General features: G+C 42.0%; 2 protein-coding genes across 7 annotated transcripts in view; one reads left to right on the top strand and one right to left on the bottom strand.

Annotated features, from left to right (window-relative positions):
- Window positions 1–25,643, bottom strand: part of LOC103123871 (zinc finger protein 709-like) — a 236,158-nt gene that overhangs the window by 74,759 nt on the left and 135,756 nt on the right. The window lies entirely within an intron of this gene.
- Window positions 1–25,643, top strand: part of LOC132535583 (zinc finger protein 14-like) — a 178,921-nt gene that overhangs the window by 125,528 nt on the left and 27,750 nt on the right. Inside the window, exon 1 of one of the 5 annotated variants that reach the window (XM_060182105.1) lies at window positions 19,946–20,099. The exons of the other annotated variants lie outside the window; for them this stretch is intronic. The gene's annotated coding sequence lies outside the window, so the exon portion shown is untranslated. Of the gene's footprint in view, window positions 1–19,945; window positions 20,100–25,643 lie in introns of those variants that run through there. 5 annotated transcript variants of the gene reach the window in all.

The following is a 25,643-nucleotide window of genomic DNA, read 5'->3' as shown; positions in this document are numbered from 1 at the left end:
GATAGAGACACGTAGAAATTGAGAAGGAAGGGGATGATAGGGAGGGGGAGAGACAGAGAGACACCTGCAGCCCTGCTTCACCACTTGTGAAGCTTTCCCCCTGCAGGTTGGAAAAGGGATCAAACCTGGGTTCGTGCACACTGTAACATGTGCACTCAACCAGGTACACCACCACCTGTCCCCTCAGTGTTTCCTTTTTATAAATAAAAAATTAAGGGCAGGGGATACAGCATAATGTTTATGCAAAAAGACTCTAATGCCTGAAGCTCCTAAATTCCAGGTTCAATCCCCTGCGCCACCATAATCCAGAGCTGAGCAGTGCTCTGGTGTTTCCCTGTGTGTGTGTGTCTCTCTCTCTGCATCTCTCTCAAAAATAAAATTAATTTAAAAAATGAAACATTTTTAAAAAATAATTCTTAGATATTTAGTATTGATAACCCAACCCAACATCTTTGGACAACTAGACATTAGCAAGAAAATTGGACTTGAGGGAGTCAGGCGGTGGCGCAACAGGTTAAGCGCATGTGGTGGAAAGCACAAGGATCGGCATAAGGATCCTGGTTCGAGCCCCTGGCTCCCCACCTGCAGGGGAGTCCCTTCAAAGGCGGTGAAGCAGGTCTGCAGGTGTCTGTCTTTCTCTCCCCCTCTCTGTCTTCTCCTCCTCTCTCATTTCTCTCTCTCCTATCCAACAGCAATGACATCAATAACCACAACAATGTTAAACAATAAGGGCAACAAAAGGGAAAATAAATAAATGAATATAAAAATTAAAAAAAAGAATATTAGATCTGAATGTGTTGAAGTTAAATTGCTAACTGACATAGTTTTATCTGTATTAAATATTTTAAATTTATTTTTATGGGACATTTCATGTGATGATCTGCTCTGTGGCCTCCAAAATTCCACAAAAATGGATATGCAGTAAATTTGGGATGCTGAAATATACTTTAAGAGTGAATTTGAAAAAAAAGTATAAATGTAGGGAGTTGGGCGGTGGCGCAGTGGGTTAAGCGCACGTGAAGCAAAGAGCAGGGACCGGCATAAGGATCCCGGTTCGAGCCCCCGGCTCCCCACCTGCAGGGGAGTCGCTTCACGGGCGGTGAAGCAGGTCTGCAGGTGTCTATCTTTCTCTCCCCTCTCTCTCTCTGTCTTCCCCTACTCTCTCCATTTCTCTCTGTCCTATCCAACAACAAAGCAACATCAACAATGGCAATAATAACTGCAACGAGGCTGCAACAACTAGGGCAACAAAAAGGGGGAAAAATGGCCTCCAGAAGCGGTGGATTCATGGTGCAGGCACCGAGCCCAGAAATAACCCTGGAGGAAAAAAGAAAAAAGGTATAAATGTAAATTTAAACATACAGTAACAAAAAAAAATCAAGTGTCACTTAAACTCAGTAATTGTATAATGAATCCATTGATACAAGTAGTATTTTTCTTATTTGATTTGATTAGAGGGGAGGGATAAGTAGGGAGAAAGGGAGAGGGAGAGGGGGAGAGAGAGAGAGAGAGCTGTGGTGCTGCTTCCCTGCAGCTGGGAACTACAGTTTTAACACAGGGCCTTGCTCAGCTAGCCTTGTGAACTTAACTAGGTGTGCTAATGTCTGGACCTCAAACAGAATCAATCATATCTCATTACTTGGAATAGGTTCAAAGATGTCCCTGAACTGAGTGACTTGATCACAGTCTCTGATGTTGTGCCCTCCATTTAGGGGGCACAGCAACAATGAACATTATGCTCTGACCTTTCTCTTATGCCATTATAGAGATCAACATGAACAGCTATTTGATCCCAAATGTGACACTGGCTTTCAATATCCATAATTTCATTAATAGATACCATAATCCTTTAGAGAAAATCTTACTTTGGGTAAAAAGGATAAGAGGTGTGTGTGTGTGTGTGTGTGTGTGTGTGTGTGTCAGGCTGTTCTAACTGTAACTAACTGTAAAATATGCTGCCATTCTTTCAGTAATTATTCCAGAATGTTTAGCTGAGATTGGACCACTTATAAAGCTCTACAAAATCCCACAGGTAAGAGAAATTTACATCTACAGAAAGAAGCTGAATAGTCACTGATTCTGGGCCTTTTTGCTAAGATCGGGTATAGAAAACTGAATTCCTCAAAGAGTTTTGTTTTCATTCTAATCAGAGACAACTGATGAGTCTGAATGAGAGAGGATTCTCAAGAATTGTAAAGAAGACCCTTCAACTGTTAAGTTTCTTTTAAAATCTATTTATTAACTTTATGGAAGGGAGTTAGCAGAATGCTGTTCAGCTCTGACATAGGCAGTCCCAAGATCAAACTTGCTACTTAAGAATGTTAAGGGGGCAGTCAGGCAGTAGCACAGAGGGTTAAGCACAGGCAATGCAAAGCGTAAGGACCGGCATAAGGATCCAGGTTCGAGGATCCAGGTTCAAGCCCCCGGCTCCTCACCTGCAGATGAGTCACTTCACAGGTGAAGCAGGTCTGCAAGTGTCTGTCTTTATCTCCCCCTCTGTCTTCCCCTCTTCTCTTCATTTCTGTCTGTCTTATCCAACAACAACAACATCAGTAACAATAATACCTACAGCAATAAAACAACAAGGGCAACTAAAGGAAATAATAATAATATATATTTTAAAAAATAAAAAAGAATGTTAAGGGGGAAACCTACCACTGAGATATCTGAAGGTCTCTTTCCATTCCTTTCTATCTCTTTCCCTCTGATTTTTACTGTGTTTCCATCCAATAAATAATACATTAAAAAGAAAGGTGCTATCATAATGGCTATTCAAAAAATACTCTCAGGCCTACAACTTCAAGGCCCCAGGCAATACCACACACCACCATAATCCAGTGCCATTTTTTCCTTTTTTAAAAATCTATTTTATTTAATAAGACAAAGACAAATTGAGAGGGAAGGAGAAGATAGAGAAGGGGAGAGAAAGATACACACCTGCAGTCCTACTTCACCACTCATAAAGTTGCCCCTGCAAGTGGGGAGTGGGGCTTGAACCCAGGGTCTTGTGCATGGTAATGTGTGTGCTCAACTGGGTGCACCACTGCATACCCCACCCCTATTCTACATTTACTGAAACTATGGGCCTCATAAAGGCAAAATAATCAACTGGACAGAGCTGGAAGCTGCAGGCTGATGAGCACCAGTGCTGAATTCCCAGTCTGCTTGAGGTCTTTAGTCTTTCCTGGTTCCACACCCGGGACAGAGCACTGACTGCAGAGCCAGCACCCTCACTCAAGGATAGAACAGGATTCAACTCCACCTCTGGTCTGCGGAGAATCAGGTTGGACCCCAGGGGAATCAATGCTGGAGGCTGAGGGCAGAGTCTGGTGTTCAGTCTACCACATGGGGACAATACAGGTCTGGGGACTCTTTCCTGCAGTCTCAGGCAGGGGCTCATGTCAGGATGTGGAGTTCTCAGCTGGAGTCCTCAGCCTCAGGGCTGCTTCCAGCCACATTCCTGCCTCTTTGAAGCAGACCCTCCAACTGCCAGCACTGGGGACCCTCACTCACCTTCCTCTGCCCTGACTCCTGGCTCTCAGCAACATTCTTCTAGTGGGGAGTCATCTTTCCATGGGCATGTCCCAAGGACACAATCAGGAACACTGATTTGATATATTTCTCATATGCTTCCTCACTCATTAGGTCTAGTTATGAAGGATTACTTCCTATCTAGAAAGAGTCATTCTTTAAATGTTTTACTATTAAACTTGCCTTGTTTTCCAGCAAGACTATTGCTTTACTATATAAAAACATTTTAAATTAGAAAGTACCATCACAGTATTTTGCAACAATTAAGACAGTATTGTTGGTCTGGCACTATACCACTACCTCTTCTCCACAGTTATTTCCAAAGATCAATCACTAAGTACTGTGACCAAGGATGAATGTAAGCTGATTACAGTGTGTATGACTTAAGATATTAATGTTATCTTTGAATGACATAATTTTAAGCTAGACATTCTCACAAAATTAGATGTTAGAACTGAAGAATGGCCTAGAAATAATGGGGTGTTATAAAAACATCATGCTGACATGCAATAGTTACTAAGTTAAGGGGCTGTTTCATCCAGTAGTATTTTGTAAGTAATTTCTCCCTCCATTACTATTGCTAGAAGTTGCCACCGGAATTATTTTTTTAAAGATTTTATTGATTTATTTATGATAATGATAGGAGGAAAGAGAAGGTACCAGTTATTACTCTGGCACATGTGCTGCCGGGGATCGAACTCAGAATCTCATGCTTGAGAGTCCAAAGCTTTATCACGGTGCCACCTCCTGCACCATGTCACCTAAATTATTATCTCCATGACTAATTTAAAGCAACTGTGCTAGATTAAGTTTTTTCATAGTAGTTTAGAGTTTCCATTCTTACTCCTTGATCGATTCATGTATTAATACTACTGTTATTTATTATTTCAATTTACTGTTATTATTATTATGTTGCCAAAGCAGTACTCAGCCCTGGTTTAAGGTGGTGCTGGGGATTGGTCAGGGACTTTGAAGCCTCAATCATGAAAGACTCTTTGTATAACCATTATGCTATTTACCCCCATAATTTAATGTATTTTTCATGTTTCCTTACTCATTATATCATCTAGTTCTGAAGGATTACTCACTGTCATCTTGATCAGCCTCCCATCTGTATATTGATGAGTCCTGGATTTTCTCCCAGAGCCTCCTTAATTTCAGCTACTTTTTCCTGATAGAGGTGTGTGTTGGAGGGCAACTCCAGGAAAACAGCTCCCCTCCCTCTGCACCCTGCAGGAAGCCAGGAGAAGAGACCTAGAAAAGGGCCAGAAGCACCAGCACTGCCTCTCTACTCAACTGCAAAAGGTCATAAATGCAAATGTAAGTCACTAAAGACTAAGGCTGAAGCACATCCCCTGAGGATCCTGTCCTTCCTCAAAGCGACTATGGAGCTTGGAAGACCAGGAGTGTCTGGCTTTCCTTTCTCTGTCTTGAGGGTATTCATGCTACATGGCTTGTATTTTGTCCTCTTTTTTGTGTCCTTCCTTGCTTCCTATAATTTCTCATCTCCTGAAACATGGCTGGTTCTTTTGCAATTTTTTCCAAGTCACAGTCAGTCTAGAAGTTCCCTGGGAGGGAATAAGGAATGGCTTCATTTAGCTGTTCCCTCCTCCTCAACAGTGAGTCTAGTTTAGTAGCAGCTTGTACACTTTTGTTTTAAATTTTTTTATTATTATTTATTTTCTCTTTTGCTGTCCTTGGTGTTTTTTATTGTTGTTGTAGTTATTATTATTATTGTTGTTGTTGTTGATGTTGTCATTGCTGGATAGGACAGAGAGAAATGGAGAGAAAAGGAGAAGACAGAGGGGGGAGAGAAAGATAGACACTTGCAGACCTGCTTCACTACCTATGAAGTGACTCCCCAGCAGGTGGGGAGCTAGGTGCTTGAACTGGGATTCTTACACCAGTCCTTGTGCTTCGCGTCATGTGTGCTTAGCCCGCTGCACAACCGCCTGATTCCCCAGCAGCTTGTACACCTTTCAAAGCACCAAACTCATTTATGTGTTCCATTCAGATGCAAGGCCAGGTTAAGTATTTTGCTTCTGACTATACCCAGTGCAAACTGAGACAGACTGAGGCTGACACAAGAAATAGGGGAAGTTGAAGTATTTATTCACACAAACTCACAGAATAGCCATTATTACAAGCTTACACATGTACAGACAGAGAACAAAGAACACTGACATAGAACACATAGGAAACCTGAGCCACCCATCCCCCAAGCCAGAGTGCCAATAAATGGCCTGGTTGTTTGGGAGAGAGACCCAGATGTCAAACAAGGTATGTTTCTCTTTCTTCTCCTTCTCCTTCTCCTTCTCCTTCTCCTTCTCCTTCTCCTTCTCCTTCTCCTTCTCCTCCTCCTCCTCCTCCTCCTCCTTCTCCTTCTCCTTCTCCTTCTCCTTCTCCTTCTTCTTTAAATATTTATTTATTTATTTTCCCTTTTGTTGCCCTTGTTGTTTATTAGTTATTGTTGTTGTTGTTATTGATGTCACTGTTGCTAGATAGGACAGAGAGAAATGGAGAGAGGAGGGGAAGACAGAGGTGGGAGAAGAGAAAGAGATACTTGCAGACATGCTTCTCCACCTGCAGGTAGGGAGCTGGGGGCTTTAACCAGGATCCTTAAGCCAGTCTTTGCACTTTGCACCACATGGGCTTAACCCGCTGTGCTACCTCCAGACTCCTGAGCTCTTCTTTTAAAGGAAATGAGAGTGGGGATCTTCAAGGTGGTCACAAGGGTACATTCCTAGAATGTTTTCGCCGGGCTGGCTTCACGGGCGGGTAACAGACGACCAGGGACTCATGGTTGAGCTGTAGGCAGTATCTTTTTATTCATGCAGAACGCAGCACAATCTAAGCCCAGCTAAGCTAAACTAAGCTACTACAAACAATCTTGTCCTTATAAATATACTAGCCCAGTAGGGTGGGAACAGGATGCGACGCAGAGAGGGTGGAGAGAAAAGTGACTGGTGAAAATCAGGGTATGACAAGGAGAGGGGGCAGAGCAAAAACATATCATGAACCAGTGGGGATTGAACCAATGCCCTGGAGGGAGGGTGGTGCTTTTTAACAGTGGTTATGTAAATAGAATGAAGTGGTTATGTAAATAGAATACAGTGGTTATGTAAATAGAATACAGTGTTAAGCAGGGGGTATTAAACCAATGAAACAGAAGGGGTCTCATGCATACCAACACTAGAATGTACATTCTGAAACTCATGTGGCTTCTGCTCACTTCGGCAGCACATATACTGAAACTCATGTGGCTCCAGGAAGCAAGTGGGCAGGTTAGTGAATATCATCATGACACAAAGGTTACAAGACAAAAGGGTTTCAGTAACATTCTTAGATTATCAGAAATTCTCTGCTGTCCTTGGGTAGGGGAAATTCCTTAATTATCTAGTCCTCTAAAGGTTTGCTCTAAATCACTAAAATTACCTAGCTTTCTATATGGGGCATTTCTAATTGAATCAATTTGGGGGACTTATTCATTTCCATTCCTTCCTATCCTTGTAAGTCTGAAGAACATCTGTCTGAGTCTTCTTCAGGGTTTCTGATTTCTCCTAGTAATGCATAATGTTGTTATGAACATTAATGTTACATTCTCTATCTTCTGGGTTACATATTGAACCAACTTGTTTAATACACAGGGTCCACCAATAAGCAATCCTATCACCAAGTGAGCCTATTGTGGCAGTTATAAGGCTCGTTAATTCCCGGTGACCAACTAAACAAAGATTCAAACCAATTTAATTCATTCATCCTTTCTTCATTTTCACTCCCTCAATCTCTTCTTGAGCTGGGCCATGCTATCTCTGATCACACCTGAGTTCTTGATATAAAAACGGCAAGTTTAGGGAGTCAGGCTGTAGCACAGCGGGTGAAGTGCAGGTGGTGCAAAGCACAACAATCGGCATAAGGATCCTGGTTCGAGTCCCCAGTTCCTCACAGGCAGTGGAGTTGCTTCACAAGCAGGCCTGTAGGTGTCTGTCTTTCTCTCCTCTCTGTCTTCCCCTCCTGTCTCCATTTCTCTCTGTCCTATCCAACAATGATGACAACAATAATTATAACAATAAAACAACAAGGGCAGCAAAAGGGAATAAATAAAGATTAAAAAAAAAAAAAAGCAAGTTTCTCCAAATGCAGCACAAAGTCCTCCTTGTCTCAGGAATAACAGGTCCATGCCCTGCCTATTAAGACAACCTATTTCCACTCTCCAAGGGGAACCAACAGTGGCATCTGTTGAGCTGGAAACTGGTCCTTCCCCATGGTTTGTTCCACAGCATTCCAAGTGCCCTGCAATACAGGCTGGAGATTCTGTGAGAACTTAGTACCCTACCATTGTTGGGGTTAGTGACAAAGGCATCAGGGATTATGACAGGCATCAGAGGCAGCAGTCTGCCAAAAACAATTTCAAATGGAGACAAGTTATTTATGAATGGGGAACAGCGCATTCTCAGGAAAACCAGAAGTAGAAATGACACCCATCTCCCGCCAGTTTCAAGGGTTAATTTAGTTAAAGTCTCCTTCCGGTTCTAATTTACCTCTCTACTTGCCCAGAGCTATGGGGTCCATAAGCACAATAAAATTTCTAATTTTCCCCCATAGCTCAGGACACTAACTGAAACACAGTAGCTGCGAATCCCAACCCATTATCAGAACCAGTGGTGAGGGGTAATCTCTACCTGGGCACTATTTCATCTAAAATTTTTCTTTCTCACCACCCATGTGCCCTCAGACTTTGTTGGATAAGCCTCTCCCCCCACCTGAAAATGTGTCTGTCAATACCAGCAAGTACTTATACCCCAAAGTCTCTGGTTTCACTTCTATAAAATCCCAATGATGTCTTTTCATCTGATCTTTTCTTTCTCTAGTCCCTAGTCCTAATCTCCTGCTCATATTATCTTCCTCCTTACTGTATCCAGGGACCTTTGGAAACAGGGGGTCTGATGGAATCAGTGCCAAGGTTGGCCCTGCTTGCTGTGTAGCTGTGCAAGCAGCTTCGTCTGCCCTCCATTTCATTTGATGTCCGGGACAATGAATCTATTGTCCTTAGGAATCCTGGCAATCCAGCAGCCACTGGGTCCAATATTTGACAAATAGGCAATGGGTCGGTGCCATAACCCAAGCTTTTGGATCAACACTCCCTGGCTTATGCCTTTACGTTCATCCACAGTCTAAATGGCTTGTTGATAAGACATTCTTCTAGTGTCCTTTCTCTTTGCAGTATAAGCACTGATCTTTCTCTATCCTTGGCCTAATCTTTTTAACTCCCCCCACCCTGCTCTGGGCTCTGCCCCAACTTTTTTTTTTCTTTTTTCTTCTCAAAGTCCAATGTCAAACTCTTGCCAACTTCTTAAAAACGCTCTGAGCAATTTCTACCATTTTACTGGACAGCTTTCCTTTAAATCTTTAAAACTGACTGTATCTTCCTTCTCATATCTGGGGATAAAAGGCCAAATTCAGTGCCATCCTAGTCTCTGGGGCTCCCAGGTTAATTGGGATGTGCATATGATAAGTCTCCATGAGGCCTTCTAGGAATAGAGAGGAGCTCTCTGTTGGCCCCTGCACAACCTTGCTCACCTTAGAGAGGTTTGTGAGGCATCTTGTCTCTCCTTGGAGACTACCTAGGAGAAACTGATGGTATGATTGAAGGTGTGTCACAGCTGCAATTGTTCATTTGTGACCAACAAGACATATACAAGGCCAAATTAGGAGTTTTCTAAAATTGATAATCCAATGACTAGAGTTGGCTTATATATCTTTATATACTTTTAGAAGGCCCTTTTAACAAACAGGTATACAAGTAAACTATATAAGGTCAATAGCCAATAAGTTGACATAATAAAATGATTACCATTTCTTTAGTATGATTTTAAAACCACTTAAAAAATTGAAGCACAATATTCAAACTTAATTTACTGCTATGATCTTTACTCATCACAAAGCTATCACACCCCTGGAGTGGCTATGAGTAATGGTGAATATAAAACTCTATTATATTTGACACTTTAAAACTCTGATATGGCAACTTTAAAGGCTAAAATAAACCTCATAGCTTTTAAATATTCAAACTAATCTTTTACTTTTACATCACCTTAAAATAACAATTTTAGACTAAATAATTTTGCTAAATGAACATTTGCCAAACATTAAATCTTTTTTTTTTTTTTTAATTTAAATTTTTAATTTAAGAAAGGATTAGTGAACAAAAGCATAAGGTAGGAGGGGTACAACTCCACACAATTCCCACCACCCAATCCCCATAACCCACCCTCTCCCATGATAGCCTTCCCATTCTCTAGCCCTCTGGGAGCATGGACCCAGGGTCGTTGAGGGTTGCAGAAGGTAGAGGGTCTGGCTTCTGTAATTGCTTCCCCGCTGAACATGGGCGTTGACTGGTAGGTCCATACTCCCAGTCTGCCTCTCTCTTTCCCTAGTAAGGTGTGTCTCTGGGGAAGCTGAGCTCCAGGACACATTGGTGGGGTCTTCAATCCAGGGAAGCCTAGCCAGCATCCTGGTGGCATCTGGAACCTGGTGATTGAAAAGAGAGTTAACATACAAAGCCAAACAATTTGTTGAGCAAACATGGATCCCAAGATTGGAATAGTGGAGAGGAAGTGTTGGGGAGGTACTCACTGCAAACTCTAGTGTAATCCTGCTTTCAGGTATATATTTTGCAGTAGTTTATGGATACGTGTGCGCATACGCTCTCTCTCACAGAAACTGGTGTATGTCTAGGTTATGGGACTTTGTTAGAAAGTGAACTACCTGAGATGAAATTAGAGTGTACTATAAAAGGAAAGGTCTCACCCGAGTAATGAAGCTGAAGGGTTGTCATTCCACACGTGAAGTCTCTGGATACACTCTGAGGTGAAGCATGTTGAGATGGCAATCGTTGCTTTGACATTAAATCTTTTATCAGACCAGAAACACATGAAACATTAGCAATTTAAATGTCTGACAGGTTCTTAAATAAACCAGATATATTTTTTTAATTTTATATTTATTTATTTTCTTTTTGTTGCCCTTGTTTTATTGTTGTAGTTATTTTTTTTATATTTTTATTTATTTATTATCAGATAGAGACAGAGAGAAATTGAGAGGGGAGGGGGAGATTGTCAGAAAGTCGGAGAGACACCTGCAGCTCTACTTCACCACTTGTGAAGATTCCCCCTGCATGTGGGGACCAGGGGCTTGAACCTGGATCCTTGTGCACTGTAATGTGAGCGCTTAACCAGGTGCGCCACCACCTGCCCCCCTGTTGTAGTTATTATTGTTGTTGTTATTGATATCATTGTTGGACAGGACAGAGAGAAATGGAGAGAGGAGGGTGTGAGAGGCAGTAACTCTAGAATAGTTATAAGTATAGTTGCTTTTTGAGTTTGAGTTTTAAGAATAGTTTAAATATAGTTGCTTTTTGCCCTCCTGCCCAGTGAGGTGGAAAATTCCTTGCCCTTTTCCCCACGACAGAACCTAAGAGGCCATCAATTATTTTGACAGACCCTGCAGCGAGCAGGACTCATCATGACCTCTGCAACAGAATACTGTTACCAGACAGTTAAAAATGGCCTGACAAATGATGACCTGATAGATTGCAAACAGATGGTTGGTGGTCCCAACAAAGAACAAAAAAATGTGGTGACCCCCACTTGGTCTGGTGTAATGTCTAAAACTAGCCCATGCTTTGCTCTGAATAGATCAGGCTTTTGCTAAGTTTGAAATGATTGGATATAGGCTGGTAAGGTGATGTGTTCCCCCTCCCTGAGTGTAGTCTGAATTCCTATAAATTGTATGGTTTGAGCTTTGTTCAGGGTCGAGCTTGGTAGACTAACACCAGTCACCATCTCGGCCCGGATTGCAATTCGTGAATAAACATCTTTTGCTTCCTTGCAGTGGATGGTGGTTTGATTTCGCTCTTTAACATTTGGAGGCTCCAGCGAGATCTCCTCGGACAAGAGATTCCCGAGGACACCCCATCCCAGGTCCGGACTCCAGGAGGCCTTGGAAGCTTTGCCCGGCGCCGGTAAGTCAGGCCTGATTTTTTTCTTTTTGAGTACGGTACCGTCTGTGTGTCCCTGCAGGGCTTGGGGTCTGTGGATTGCGGGACGCCGCATTGAAATCCCAGACTGCAGCACTGGGAAGTGACGACTTCCAGGCTGCTTGGGTTGGGTGATAACTGGATCTGAAACAGGGTCCGCACCCTAAGGATCTGAAACAGGGTCCGACAGCCCAGGGTTGGGTGATAACTGGATCTGAAACAGGGTCCGCACCCTAAGGATCTGGAATAGGGTCCTACAGCCCAGAATATTAGTTCTGTCTCTTGTGGCCACTCTTTGTGTCTGTTCTCTCCCACTCTCAATGTGGAATCCAGGGTGTTAGATATTGTCTAGACATTTGTTAATATCAGATTGATTAAGCGTGCTTGTCTGTCTGTGTGTGTCTTGTCTGTTTGTCAGTTTGTGTTTTGTGTTCACTCACTTTCACTTTGCAGGAATGGGCCAGGCAGCAGCTCTAGTGCAGGGACCACACCGCTGCCCTGCCTAGGTGTGGCTGTTACCCCAGACGGGCCCGTGAGTGCTCCCTCCCTGCCTGCTGTTCAGGTCTCAGCTGCAGGGGCATGCCTGGCTGGCTTGTGAGCCCCCCAACATTTAAAGCTTTCTGCCCACTCATGGTAGCTGAGTTTCCCTGTTGTCTGTTATCCTAATGATTGTTGAAATAGATATTCTCATTGCTCTCCTCTTCCATTAGGGTTTGGTTTCTGATACTCCCCAGCTGGGAGAACAGGCTCCTGGTAATTTTAGTTTTTCTCTTTGGAGTACCTAATTCCTGGACTTTTGTTGTTTTGGTCTGGACCTAACCTGATCTTCAGCACTGCCTGACAAGCTATGTTTTGTGAGTGAGTGTTTCAAATGACTGACTTCTTGGGTGTGTGACCCATTTTGGAAGAAACTTGGTCAGGGTAACTCTTAAGATGGGCACAGCAAGAGTTTTGTGAAGATGAGCTGAATAGAGAAGTCTGGAAAACTGTCCTTGGTCCTCTTGGGCTTCTCGTGGAGAGAAGCAGAAAGAATTTGTTTATTCCTCCTTGTTTTTTCTAGGGCTAGTTAAGGTCGTCCTAGGAGCTGTTAGTTTAAAAAAGAAAATCTTAGTGTATAAATGTGAGATGTTTCATCTTGAAAAACTGTGTGAGTGCAGGTCTAAATTTGTGTTTGACCAGGTATGTTGCTAAGATGTGTCTGTACTGGTTAAAAGCTGCTCTTTTCCCTTAAACAATCAGCCCAGATATATAAATGATAAAAAGGTGACTATGATATGTCTTACATGTTTATATGTGTGTGTTAGGTTTGTTTTTGTCACCTGAAAAACGTTAATCTTACGGTTAAAAGTGTAAGTGACTTTAAAGCTATATTCTTATCAAAGTTCTTTAAAAAAGAGTTTTCAATACAGTTCTTATGTGGTAATATAAGGGTAAAAATTAATTTGCTAAGGCAGCTAAAGATTTAAAGTCTTAAGTATTTGATGTGACAATTTTTCTTCTCCAAATTGATATGCAAATTATCTATGTATTTAACTGATATTGGTCCACAGCAAATTTGCATTTGTCTGACACTGGAGATGTTTTGAGAAGTCACTAGTATGTGTTAACTCTCTAAGTAATTAAAGTTCGTTTAAAGTTTTAAAAAAATTAGTTAAACTGAATTTGGTTTAGAGATCCTGGTTATGGGAATTGCTACAGGAGGTTAAAAAGATAACTTTTAAATGTATGCTCTTTAAAATTCAAACAGAGCTTCTCAAGTTAGGTATCACACACTGAAGATGTGTCTCTATCTCCTGTGTAAAAAATGGCAGAAAAGGTTATTGACATGTAAGAGTTTTAAAATACCTTCTCAACTAAAGAAGTAGAACTGGCTTAGGTGAGTGAAAAATAACACAGTGGTTATACTAATGATTTTCTAGCCTAAGGCTTTTGCTCTGGTTTTCCTCTTTATTATCTTTCTGCTTTTAAAAATTATCTGGTTTGTTTTAAGACACTGTCAGAGATTTATTCTTGGCAAATGGTGTTTTTGGTCTGATAGAAGACTTGTTTTGGCAAATCCTGATTTAACAAAATTATTGTTTTGAATATTTAAGTTATGAGGTTTATTTTAGCCTTTTAAGTTGCCATATTAGAGCTCTAAGGGGTAAAATCTATTAAGAGTTTTATATCTATGCCTACTCATGATAGCTTTGTGATGAGTAAAGGTCTTAACAAAAACTGTTTTAATATTGTGCTTAAATTGTTTAAGCAGTTTTAAATAATGCTAAAGAAATGGTAATCATTTTATCATGTCAACACATTGGGTATTGACTTTATGTACTGTACTGGTATATCTGTTTGTTAAAAAGGCCTTCTAAAATTATATAGAGATGTATAGGCCAATTCTGGTCATTAGATTGTCAATTTTGATAAGCTCTTAATCTGGTTTTGTGTATGTCTTACTGGTTACAAATGTACAAGTACAGCAGTGATACCCTTTCAATCATACTGCCAGACTCTCTTAGGGGGTCTCCAAGGGGCAGTAAAATGGCCCACAAATCTCTCTAAGGTAAATAAAATGGCACTAAATTTGGCCTTTTGTTGCTCAAATCTGCCCCAGGTGTTAAAAGAAAGTTACAGAAGACAGAAAGATTTTTTTTAAAAAAGCTGAGAGATTGCTCAGAAGGTTTTTTTTAAAAAGTTGGCAAATGTTTTGACATTAGACTTAAAAAAAAAAAAAAGAAAGTCAAAAAGATGGGTCTAGGGGTAGAGAAAGACCAGTGATGCTACTGAAAAGAAAAAAGACACTAGAAAGAAAGGCTGTTTTACCAACAAGCCATTTAGACTGCTTGTGGATGAACTAAAGGCATAAACTGGGGAGTGCTGACCAAAAAAAAAAAAAAAAAAAAAACTTGGGCCATGGCACAACATTGCTTATTTGTCAAATATTGGGCCCAGTAGCTGCTGGATGGACAAAATGCCTGAGGACAATAGCACCTGTGGCACAGCTGGTAAGGAAAGCAGACAAGCCATCACTGGGGCAAGTCCAATGCCCACCTAACCTGCTACCAAGTTCTGTTCCTAGACCAGCCGTGAGTGAAATTCAGTGCTGCCACCGGCCTGAACCCTGCCACCCTGATGTTGGAGATGGATCCTGAGGCTCCCCGCAAAAACATGACTACCAAGAGGTATGCCTTTGCTACATGGCATGTGCATGGAGCACGTGGGGAGGGAAGATTCCTGACTCCCGCCGGGAAGATGACCCAGCACAAAAAAAAAAAAACCTACTGGAGGCCACATGGACCCTGCAAGAAGCAGCCGTGACCCATTGTTCCGGACATCAGAAAAGAAACTAGAGGGCAGATGAAGCAGCTTGTGCAGCTACACAGCAAGCAGGGCCAGCCTTGGCATTGATTCCACTAGACTTCCTGCTTCCAAAGGACCCTGGATACAGTAAGGAGAAAGATAAAATGGGCGAGAGATTAGGACTAGAGACTAAATAGATTTTACAGAATTAAAATCAGAGACTTTTGGGTATAAGTACTTGCTGATATTTATAGACACATTTTCAGGTTGGGTAGAGGTTTACCCAATAGAGTCCGAGGAGGCATAGATGGTGAGCAAGAAAATTTTAGATTAAAAACAGTGCCCAGGTGGAGAGTTCCCTCTCACCATTGGTTCTGGTAAACAGACTTTCACTGTTTTTGTGCGTCAGTTAGTGGCCCGAGAAATGGGAACAAATTGGAAATTTCATTGTGCTAATGAGCCCCATATTTCTGGGCACGTAGAGAGGTAAATTAGATCCTAAAGGAGATTTTAACTAAATTAACCCTTGAAACTGGCAGGGGATGGGTATCGCTCCTGGCTCAGGCCCTTCTGAGAGTGCACTATTTCCCATTTGTAAACAAACTGTCTCCCTTTGAAATGGCTTTTTGCAGACTGCTGCTGTCATGATCTGTAATTCTCTTGTCTCTGATCCATTCCACAACTGTTATCAAGTTCTTACAGATCTCCAGCCTATATTGCAGGACAAAGTAGAATGTTGTGCTATGAGCCTTTGGGAAAGACCTTATATCGTGATCCTGAGTACACCAACTGCTGCAAAGGTTGCCGGAAAGTGCCACTAGATTCATCACACTCGTTTAAAGAGGACAGTTGCGGAGCCCACTGAAACAGAAGACTCTTAAGATAATGGTTCTTAGAACCGGGTATGCTGAGGCTTCAACAGAAAGAGAAGATGAAGATGAATCAAGGATTTGATTCCCAGCTAAGACGAGTGGGGAATGTGAGAGGCAGTAACTCTAGAATAGTTATAAGTATAGTTGCTTTTTGAGTTTGAGTTTTAAGAATAGTTTAAATATAGTTGCTTTTTGCCCTCCTGCCCAGTGAGGTGGAAAATTCCTTGCCCTTTTCCCCACGACAGAACCTAAGAGGCCATCAATTATTTTGACAGACCCTGCAGCGAGCAGGACTCATCATGACCTCTGCAACAGAATACTGTTACCAGACAGTTAAAAATGGCCTGACAAATGATGACCTGATAGATTGCAAACAGATGGTTGGTGGTCCCAACAAAGAACAAAAAAATGTGGTGACCCCCACTTGGTCTGGTGTAATGTCTAAAACTAGCCCATGCTTTGCTCTGAATAGATCAGGCTTTTGCTAAGTTTGAAATGATTGGATATAGGCTGGTAAGGTGATGTGTTCCCCCTCCCTGAGTGTAGTCTGAATTCCTATAAATTGTATGGTTTGAGCTTTGTTCAGGGTCGAGCTTGGTAGACTAACACCAGTCACCATCTCGGCCCGGATTGCAATTCGTGAATAAACATCTTTTGCTTCCTTGCAGTGGATGGTGGTTTGATTTCGCTCTTTAACAGAGGGGAAGACAGAGAGGGGGAGAGAAAGATAGACAGACACCTGTAGACCTGCTTCAAGACCTGTGAAGCAACCCCCCTGCAGGTGAGGAGCCAGGGGCTCTAACCAGGATCCTTATGCTGGTCCTTGCGATTTGTGCCATGTGCGCTTAACCAGATATTTTTTAAATCCACGGAAATGTAAAGAGGAAACCCAAAGCACTGCTCAGTGCCTCAGGCATAAAGTTTATTAGCATAACAATTGTGTTATCTCTCATCTACCCAGACCTTTTCTACCTCTTTAATTGGAAAGATATTGGAAACATTTACCTATCAATAATATCCTTTCTACCTTTTGCAGCACCTGGTTAAGATCAAGGCACACCCTAGGTGTGTGATACCTATTTTAAGAGACCCTGTTTGAAGTTTAAAGAAAATAACTTTAAAGATCAGCTTATTTAACCTCATGTAGCAGTCCCTGTAGGCCAGGATCTTCAAACCAAATTCAGTTAAAGTATATTGATTTTTCACTACTTTTACTTTAAACTTTAAACAAACTCAAGTTACTTAGAGAGTTAACACACATTAGTGACAATGCTTCTCAAAAGATTTACAGTGCCAGACAAATGCCATATTTGCTGTGGACCAATTTCCACAAATAAGAGTTCTCAGGGCATTTTTTTTTGGGTGGGGGCCTCCAAAATAGGACTTTTTCAGCTAAATACATAGATAATTTGCGTCTCAATTTGGAGATGAAGAATTGTCACATTAAATACTTAGACTTTTATTTTAAATACTCATCTACCTTAGCAAATTAATTTTACCTTTATATTACCACATAAGAACTGTCTTGGAGACTTTTTTTCTTTTAACTTTGTCTGATAAGAATGTAGCTTCAAAGGTACTTACACTTCGAACCTTAAAATTAATGTTTCTCAGGCCATAAGACCAACCTTAAAACACACATATAAACATGTAGTCAATACTCTTAACACCCAAGAGGAGAAAAATTTTACTACCAAGGCATATCTTTTTGATATCTGAAGCTGATTGCTTGGGGGAAAGAACAGCTTTAACCAGTACAGGTGCAACTCATATGGTCCAACACAATTTCAGATCTGCACTATCTTGGCTGAGCCATTCTCACTCACACAGTTTTCAAGACAAAATGTTTCACATTCACTCCTGGGTCTTTGTTCTTTTTCTCAAACACTGACCAACAAGATATCTAGCCTCCAAGACTATCTGTTTGGCTCTCATTTCAGCAGATTCTCTTGCCACCGTCCAATGATACCTCTGATAGGCCCCAAGGCCCCCGACTAGTCCAACTAGTTCCAGCAAGAGAAAAAAGCCTTATGCCCTCTGTTCCTCTCTCCAAGAGAGGGCCAAGAGAGCTCAGCCAGGACTGCTATGGACTTCTTGTGCAACCTACCGTTTGGGAACCTCTCCTGTGTCCAGCGTTCCCAGGGAAGGCCAACCACTCTTTCTCCAAGAGAGAGTCAGAGTAATCTGGACCCTTCCAATGGGTCACACAAAAATTCAGTCACTCAAAAACACTCACTCAAGGTTCTACACAACTGGCCGGTCAACCTAAGATGGTCAAGGAGAGTTAGTCACAAGAGGAGTGTTACTTAGAGGGTTGGCTGGTGCAGGAAACTGCAGGTCAAGATAGAATGCAGCTAAGAGGCAAGCACCCCAGATCACATATAAGGAGATAACACTGAACTGGTTTTTCCAAGGGAGGTTACTGATGGTAAACCACAAGCACAGAGCAGGATGACTCTACTGACTGCATTGATAAACACTAAAAGGAGGCTCATGAGGGAGAATAAAACATTAGGATAGAATTTGGAAATGAATCAGCATCAGGGCAATATTCCCAGTGGCGCGGAACCTATGGGCGATTTCCCTGATCCCTACCGTAAGCCTGTCACCTGAATTCAAGAGGTCTGGCATTTGCTCTATCAGCTTTTAGTTTTGGGGGTTCTACAGGTTCATCCAACACTGTCAGGAGACTGGAAGATGGCCGAAGACCATTAGGTCACGCCAGGTGGTACCCTGGATAGAGCCCTGCTATTGTCCTAGACCTTACCAATCTCCACCACGAAGGACTAGGCTGAAAAGGGGAACTCAGCTGCAATGGGTGGTCAGAAAGCCTCAAAGCTCCTGCCTGGCTCATCATAATGTTAAGTATTTTGCTTCTGACCGTACCCATTACAAACTGAGACAGACTGAGGCTGACACAAGAAATAGGGGAAGTTGAAGTATATATTCACAGACTCATAGAATAGCCATTATGGAGCTCCAGTGGTGCAATTGGTTAACGTGTGGTACTTATACAGAATAGCCATTATTACAAACTTACACATGTACAGACACAGAACATAGAACACTAGGACTTCAGAAAACCTGAGGGGTCCCCAGCAAGCCAGAGTGCCAATCAATGGCTCTGTTTTTTGGGAGAGAGACCCAGATTCTGGGAGCTCATCTCCTTTTAAAGGGAATGGGAGTGGATGTCTTCAAGGTGGTCACATGAGCACATTCCTGGAATGAACTCATGTGGCTCCAGGAAAGAAGTGGGCAGGTTAGTAATAACCATCATGGCACAAAGGTTAAAAGACAGGAGGGTTTTGGTAACATTCTTATTTGTTTATTTATTTATTTATTTATTTATTTACTTATTACCAGAGCACTACTCAGCTCTGGTTTATGGTGGTGCATGGGATTGACCCTGGGAATTTGGTGCCTCAGGCATGAGAGTGTTTGCATAACCATTATGCTATTTACCCCTGCTCACAGCAACATTCTTAGTTAATGAGAAATTCTCTGTTGGTAGGGAAAAGGGGGAAATTCCTTCATTATCTAGTCCTCTAAGGGTTTGCACTTAATCACTAAATTCACCTAGCTTTCTATATGGGGGATTTCTAGTTGAATCAACTTGGGGGATTTATTCCTTCACAAGGTAGACTACACTAAACAACATCTCCCAAAGCTTACTGTGCAACCCTGCTGATTCCCACAGTGCCAATACCATTTTCTATTGTTACCCATGTTTGTTTGTCTGTGAACTTAGAAACAGGGCAGAGCAGGGCTCATGGCTCAGGGGCAGCAGGCAGCCTCCCCATCAAAGGAGCCCACTGCACTCCAGGAGCCAGGCTGTGAGCAGGCTGCAGGGTGCAGTTTGCATGCTGGGCACAGCAGCAGCACCAAGTCTCCAGGGTGCGGGGTCACAGAGCTGCGCCTCTTACGGCCAAGCAGCACGGAAGAGAGCGAGCAGGAGAAAGCTAACTGGGTGAGGAAGCTGATGGAATTGTAGGATTTTAACAGCTGAAGCTTCTAGATTATGCAAGAGAAAGCTTTGCCAGTCATTTCATTTCTGGCCTTAATGGTTCTCCAGGCACAGCCCCTAAAAAAGTTGATAGGACAGCATTGCTGTCACTTAGAAATCTCTGGTTTTGATTGGGTGTGAACATTATCCAATCAGAAGAGTAGTTGTGTGTGGCAAGGGCTTCACCCAATTAAACTCTGAGACAGTGGACATGGACCAATGTGGGTTGTTGGTGGGCGGTGCTCCAAAGTGAAAGCCGACAGTCCAGGAAGTGAGAGACGCTAGCAATGGATCCTGTGTTTCTGGGACGCCGCTTTTCTCTCAGTGCTGCTCTCATCTGCTGATGTTGGAAAGGAGACTTCAGTAAATTGTGAGTGTGGCTCATTGAGGCTGAGATTGGGAGGGTTAGCTTGAGACTTGACAGAATATTTCCCTGCTCGGAGTCCAGCGGTAGTCAGCAGGTTAGGTGCACGTGATGCGAAGCGCAAGGACCAGCAGAGAGCTCTGGGTTCGAGCCCCTGGCTCCCCACCTGCAGGGGAGTCGCTTCAAGAGGTGCAGCTCTGCAGGTGTCTATTTTCTCTCCTCCTCTCTGTCTCTCCCCCCCCCCCACTTCTCTCTGTCCTAACAACGACAATCAATAACAACAAGGGCAACAGAAGGGAAAATAAATAAATACTTAAATAAAGAAAAAAGGCATATTCCAGGATGGAGCTGTGTGTCTGGGCCTCTCCCTGGTCAATCCACTATCTTCACCTTACACCAGGGTTGGATTCCTCTGGTGCTGTCCTATTCGTGTGTCCTATTCTGTGGACAAGGGGTTGGATCACCATTCTTTTTTTTTTTTTCCCCTCCCGGTCATGGGTGCAGTTTCTTGGTCGTGTCCCATTCTCTACTGAGGGTCCTGGGATCTGGACCCAGGACAGGGGAGCGAGGACGGACCTGCTGACGGCAGGCGAGATGTTCAGGTTGGGGAGTCAGCATGTTTGTCAGCACCTGTCGGCCTCCAGCTGGGTGCAGTGCCCCTGTGATTGCTCTGCCTTCTTTGGGACCTGGGGTTTCAGTAGATAGAAACTAAGCACTTTTTGTGGCCCAGGAGGTGGCATAGTGGTAAAGCTTTGGACTCTCAAGCATGAGGTCCCAAGTTCGATCCCCAGCAGCACATATGTCAGAATGCTGTCTAGTTCTTTCTACTCCTGTCTTTCTCATAAATAAAATCTTTAAAAACATAGAAAGGGGGAGTCGGGCTGTAGCGCAGCGGGTTAAGCGCAGGCATAAGGATCCCGGTTCGAGCCCCGGCTCCCCACCTGCAGGGGAGTCGCTTCACAGGTGGTGAAGCAGGTCTGCAGGTGTCTGTCTTTCTCTCCCCTCTCTCTCTGTCTTCCCCTCCTCTCTCCATTTCTCTCTGTCCTATCCAACAACGACAACAACAATAATAACTACAACAATAAAACAACAAGGGCAACAAAGGGAATAAATAAAAATAAATATTTAAAAAAAACATAGAAAGGAAGAAACTAAGAACTTCTTTAATTCTTTCTCATTTTCATATTTCTTAGTGACTACAAATTTCTCTGTTATATTATCCCTGGAGCTGTTATTATTTTTTAATTTGCTTATTGAGGAATTAATGGTTTAGAGCCAGCAATAAAATAAAATAAAATAGTTTGTACATGTGTAACATTTGTTAGTTTTCCTAGTGGGGTTTGAATTGCTATTTGGAAAACTGAGAAATATTACCCATGTGCATCTTCTTTTTATTCAATTTATTCTGGTTTTAGCAGAGAATCTAGCATAAGTGTCCCAGGATTGAACTGTCTTCTAATAAACTTGTTAGGAAACATTAGCAGTCCCCTACCTTAAAGTGAGAGGCATGAAGAGAGGCATAAGAAATGTTGACGCAGTTACAGTGACTCGAATGTAGTGTGCAGAAATTGAAAACGTGGGGTCCTGTCCACTGCCTGTTTCCAGTTGGGAATGAGAATTATCTTTTATGCTACTTATAATTTTTCTCAGAACACTTTTCAGTTGTTACTTTTTTTTTTTTTTTTTTTTACCAGAGCACTGCTCAGCTCTGGTTTATGGCAGTGCAGGGGATTGAACCTGGGACTTTGGAGCCTTAGGCATGAGAGTCTGTTTGCATAACCATTATGCTATCTACCCCTGCCCTCAGTTGTGAACCGGAATTGGGAGTCTCAGAAATGGAAGTAATTTGCATACCCACTGTGCTTAGTTAGCTCAGCTACTTGTAGTCATATTTTAAGATTATTACTGTTTTTTTAATATTTACCCCCACCCCCTTTAGATATTTTTTATCATTCATTATTCGATAGAGACAGAATGAAATTGAGAATGAGATAGAAAGTGAGAGAGAGGGAGTCAGGCGGTAGCACAGCGGGTTAAGCGCAGGTGGCGCTAAGCACAAGGACCAGTGTAAGGATTCCGGTTGGAGCCCCCGGCTCCCCACCTGCAGGGGAATCGCTTCACAAGTCTTCCCCTCCTCTCTCCATTTCTCTCTGTCCTATCCAACAACAACGAGATCAACAACAACTACAACAATAAAACAACAAGGGCAACAAAAGGGAATAAATTAATATTTTTTTAAAAAAAGCAAAAAAAAAGAAAGTGAGAGAGAGAGAGAGACATTTGCAGCTCTGCTCTGTTTCATTATTTGTGAAGCTTTCCCCATTACAGGAGGGGACTAGGGTCTTGAACTTGGGTCATTGTGCATTGTGGTGTGTGAGATTAACCAGGTTTGCTACTGCCTGGCCTGCTAAAATGATATTTATTGATTGATATTTGGGTAGAGTCAGAGAGAAAGTGAGAGGGTAGTGGGAGATAGGAAGGGAAAGAGACACACACATACAGTGCTGTTGCCCCAGTTTTAACTCTCCTCCATCATCTTAACTCTCCTCCATCATCTGGAGACCAGAAGTTGAACACAGATTCTTGAGCAGTGCAGTGTATGTACTCACCATCTGGCCTCCTTAATGAAGATTTTCAATTTAATTTATTTATCGTGTGTTCAGTTCTGGTTAGTTCAGTTCTAAAAATGTGTTATTGTACAGCAAATAATAGACATCGATCTTTTTCAGTAATAGAGGGAAAGTTTCCAATTATTTAAGATCATAAAAGGGCACTATGGGGGGGGGGGGTCGAACTGGTTAAGCACAAGCGGCGCAAAGCGCAAGGACCAGCATAAGGATCCTGTTTCGAGTCCCTAGCTCCCCACCTGCAGGGGAGTCACTTCACAGGCAGTGAAGCAGGTTTTCTGGTGTCTATCTCTCCCTCCCCCTCTTGGTCTTCCCCTCCTCTCTCCATTTCTCTCTGTCGTATCCAACAAAATAAAAAACAACAACAATAAATAAATAAAGGGCAACAGACCAGAGCATATATTTTTTAAAAAGTGTACTATGATTTAATCCACTATTTTTCCTTGTACATATGTGGACTTAGAGGTTCTGTAGATTGTTTATGTATTTGAAGTTGGAGGACTTTGTGTCATTAACAGGAAAGTGTCAATAAATCTAACTCATGAACCTCATGATATAACAACAGGCTCACAATTTTTAATTTAATTTTTTTCTACCAGAGCACTACTCAGCTCTGGCTTATGGAGGTGCAGGTTATTGAACCTGAGACTTTGGTGCCTCAGCCATGAAGGTTTGTTTGCATAATTACTATGGTATCTATTCTCACCCCCAAATCGTAATTTTTTTAATTTAATGAATTTAATTTGAATAAGTAGATGATTAAATTAATTAAGCCTTCATACTCTGTGGTTTCTATACTCATTAGCACTTGAGATGTAAGGTGTACATGTCACTCAGTCTAGACTTTGCTTTTGTGAAGGAATTCTGTTGGATATCAGAAAGACCAGAGCCAAGGTGTGTGAAGAATAAAGGACTTTATTGACGCAAACTGAGAGTCCAGATCCCTCTGAAAACTCATGGCCCTGAGCAAAAAGTTCAGTTTCCATTTTATACTTTAGAAAAGCAGACGCTATCCCAGTTTACAGAAGCTAACATGGCAAGTAGCTATTGCAAACAAGCAAGCAAAAGAGAAATACAAAATAAAAATGGGGCAGTTCACCTTGGTTACTATAGATACAGTTAGACACATTTTAGTCTCCATATAAGGCATTTGACTTCTCTGGTCTTCTGCTATACTCTCTACTGCTTAATCACTTCTTCTTCTAGCGTTTGCCCTTCCGTAGCCAGTCAACAGCGTCAGGTTGAAAGCTGTCAGGAGCTGCTTGTTGCTGGCTTTGAAAGTGACTGGGATCCATGTGGATTCAGTCGGCTAGGAAGGATCACTAGGAAGGATCGTCAGTTTCCCCAATGAATGGGTGGGTACTCACGGGAAGGTCGATCCAATGCATCCCTTAATCACCCTTAATCACTGAAGGTCAATTTGACCTTCCTCTCTATAGGGATTGAATTCATTTCTCTCTGCCCTATCCAACAACGACAACATCAATAACAACAACAATAATAACAACAGTAAAACAAGGGCAACAAAAGGGAATAAATAAATAAATATTTAAAAAATCACCAAGGCTTTATTAATAGAAAAATCACCAAGTAAGAACAGCACAGGTAGGGAACACCTGCTTTGTGGAGCATTCACATTCCAGGGGCACTTGTCTCTATCTAATAATAAAAAATAATAAAATAAGAAAAGAAGTACAGTTAAGTTTTAAGAAGGGCCTCAGTTAACTTCAAGGTTTTTAGTATTAGCTTTTATTTTTTTAGTTACAATAGAGATATCTTAGAGATTATCTTTTACTTGGCTTACATTTGTCAGAGTACTTTCAGCCAATTGTCAAGGTATATACTGGAAGCTGCCAGGTGGTGACTATGTTAAGGTCTTGCCAGAGATTAGATTGGACTGGTAGACTTTATTTACTACTTATTATATAGCTACTTCAATAACTATAGAGAGTAGGATGTGAAGAAGTAGGGGTAGAACAGAAGGTATCTGGGATTAATAAACACAGGTAAAGAATCTATAGTGTCAGGAGTCAGGGTTAAGCACAGGTGGCATAAAGCGCAAGTACCAGCATAAGGATCCCGGTTGGAGGCCCCGCTCCCCACCAGCAGGGGAGTTGCTTCACAAGTGGTGAACAGGTTTGCAGGTGTCTGCCTTTCTCTCTCCCTCTGTGCCCCCCTCCTCTCTCCATTTATCTCTGTCCTATCCAACAACAACAATATCAATAACAACAATAGGGTGGAGGGTAGATAGCACAATGGTTATGCAAAGAGAATCTCAGTGCCTGAGGCTCCAAAGTCCCAGGTTCAGTCCCCCACATCACTATAAACCAGAGATGAGCAGTGCTCTGGTAAAATAAATAAATAAATAAACAAACAACAACAACTATAAAGCAAGGGCAACAAAAAATGGAATAAATAAATATTTAAAAAATGAGAAAAAAAGAATCTATAGTGTTGTCATTAGCCTTTCAGGTCTGAGTCTAGAGTATTTAAGCATTTTGAGAGCATAGATTGTAGCTTATAGCTTATAGAAGAAAGGGCCCTACCCACTTATGAATGAAATATCAGAAATTGGACTGGGTTGTACTGTTATGTGGACAACTGAGAAATGTTATGTTTGTAAAACTATTATATTTACTGATGACTGTAAAACATTAATCCCCCAATAAAGAAAAAAAAAAAGAAAGAAATTATACTGGGAATAACATACCTTTGTTAAGAAAGATCTCACCAGGAAGTCGGATGGGAGCCAGCCAGTTAAGTGCTCCTGGGGCAAAACGTAAGAACCAACGTAAGGATCCCAGTTTGAGCACCCAAGTCCCCACCTGCAGGGGGTTTGCTTCATATGCAGTGAAGCAGATCTACAGGTGTCTGCCTTTCTCTCCCCCTCTGTCTTCCCCTACTATCTTCATTTCTCTCTGTC

Source organism: Erinaceus europaeus, chromosome 23 (assembly GCF_950295315.1).
Source record: "Erinaceus europaeus chromosome 23, mEriEur2.1, whole genome shotgun sequence".
In the NCBI taxonomy this organism is placed as follows: Eukaryota; Metazoa; Chordata; class Mammalia; order Eulipotyphla; family Erinaceidae; genus Erinaceus; species Erinaceus europaeus.
Note: the sequence above shows the minus strand (reverse complement) of the source record. Positions and strands in the feature narration are given on the sequence as shown.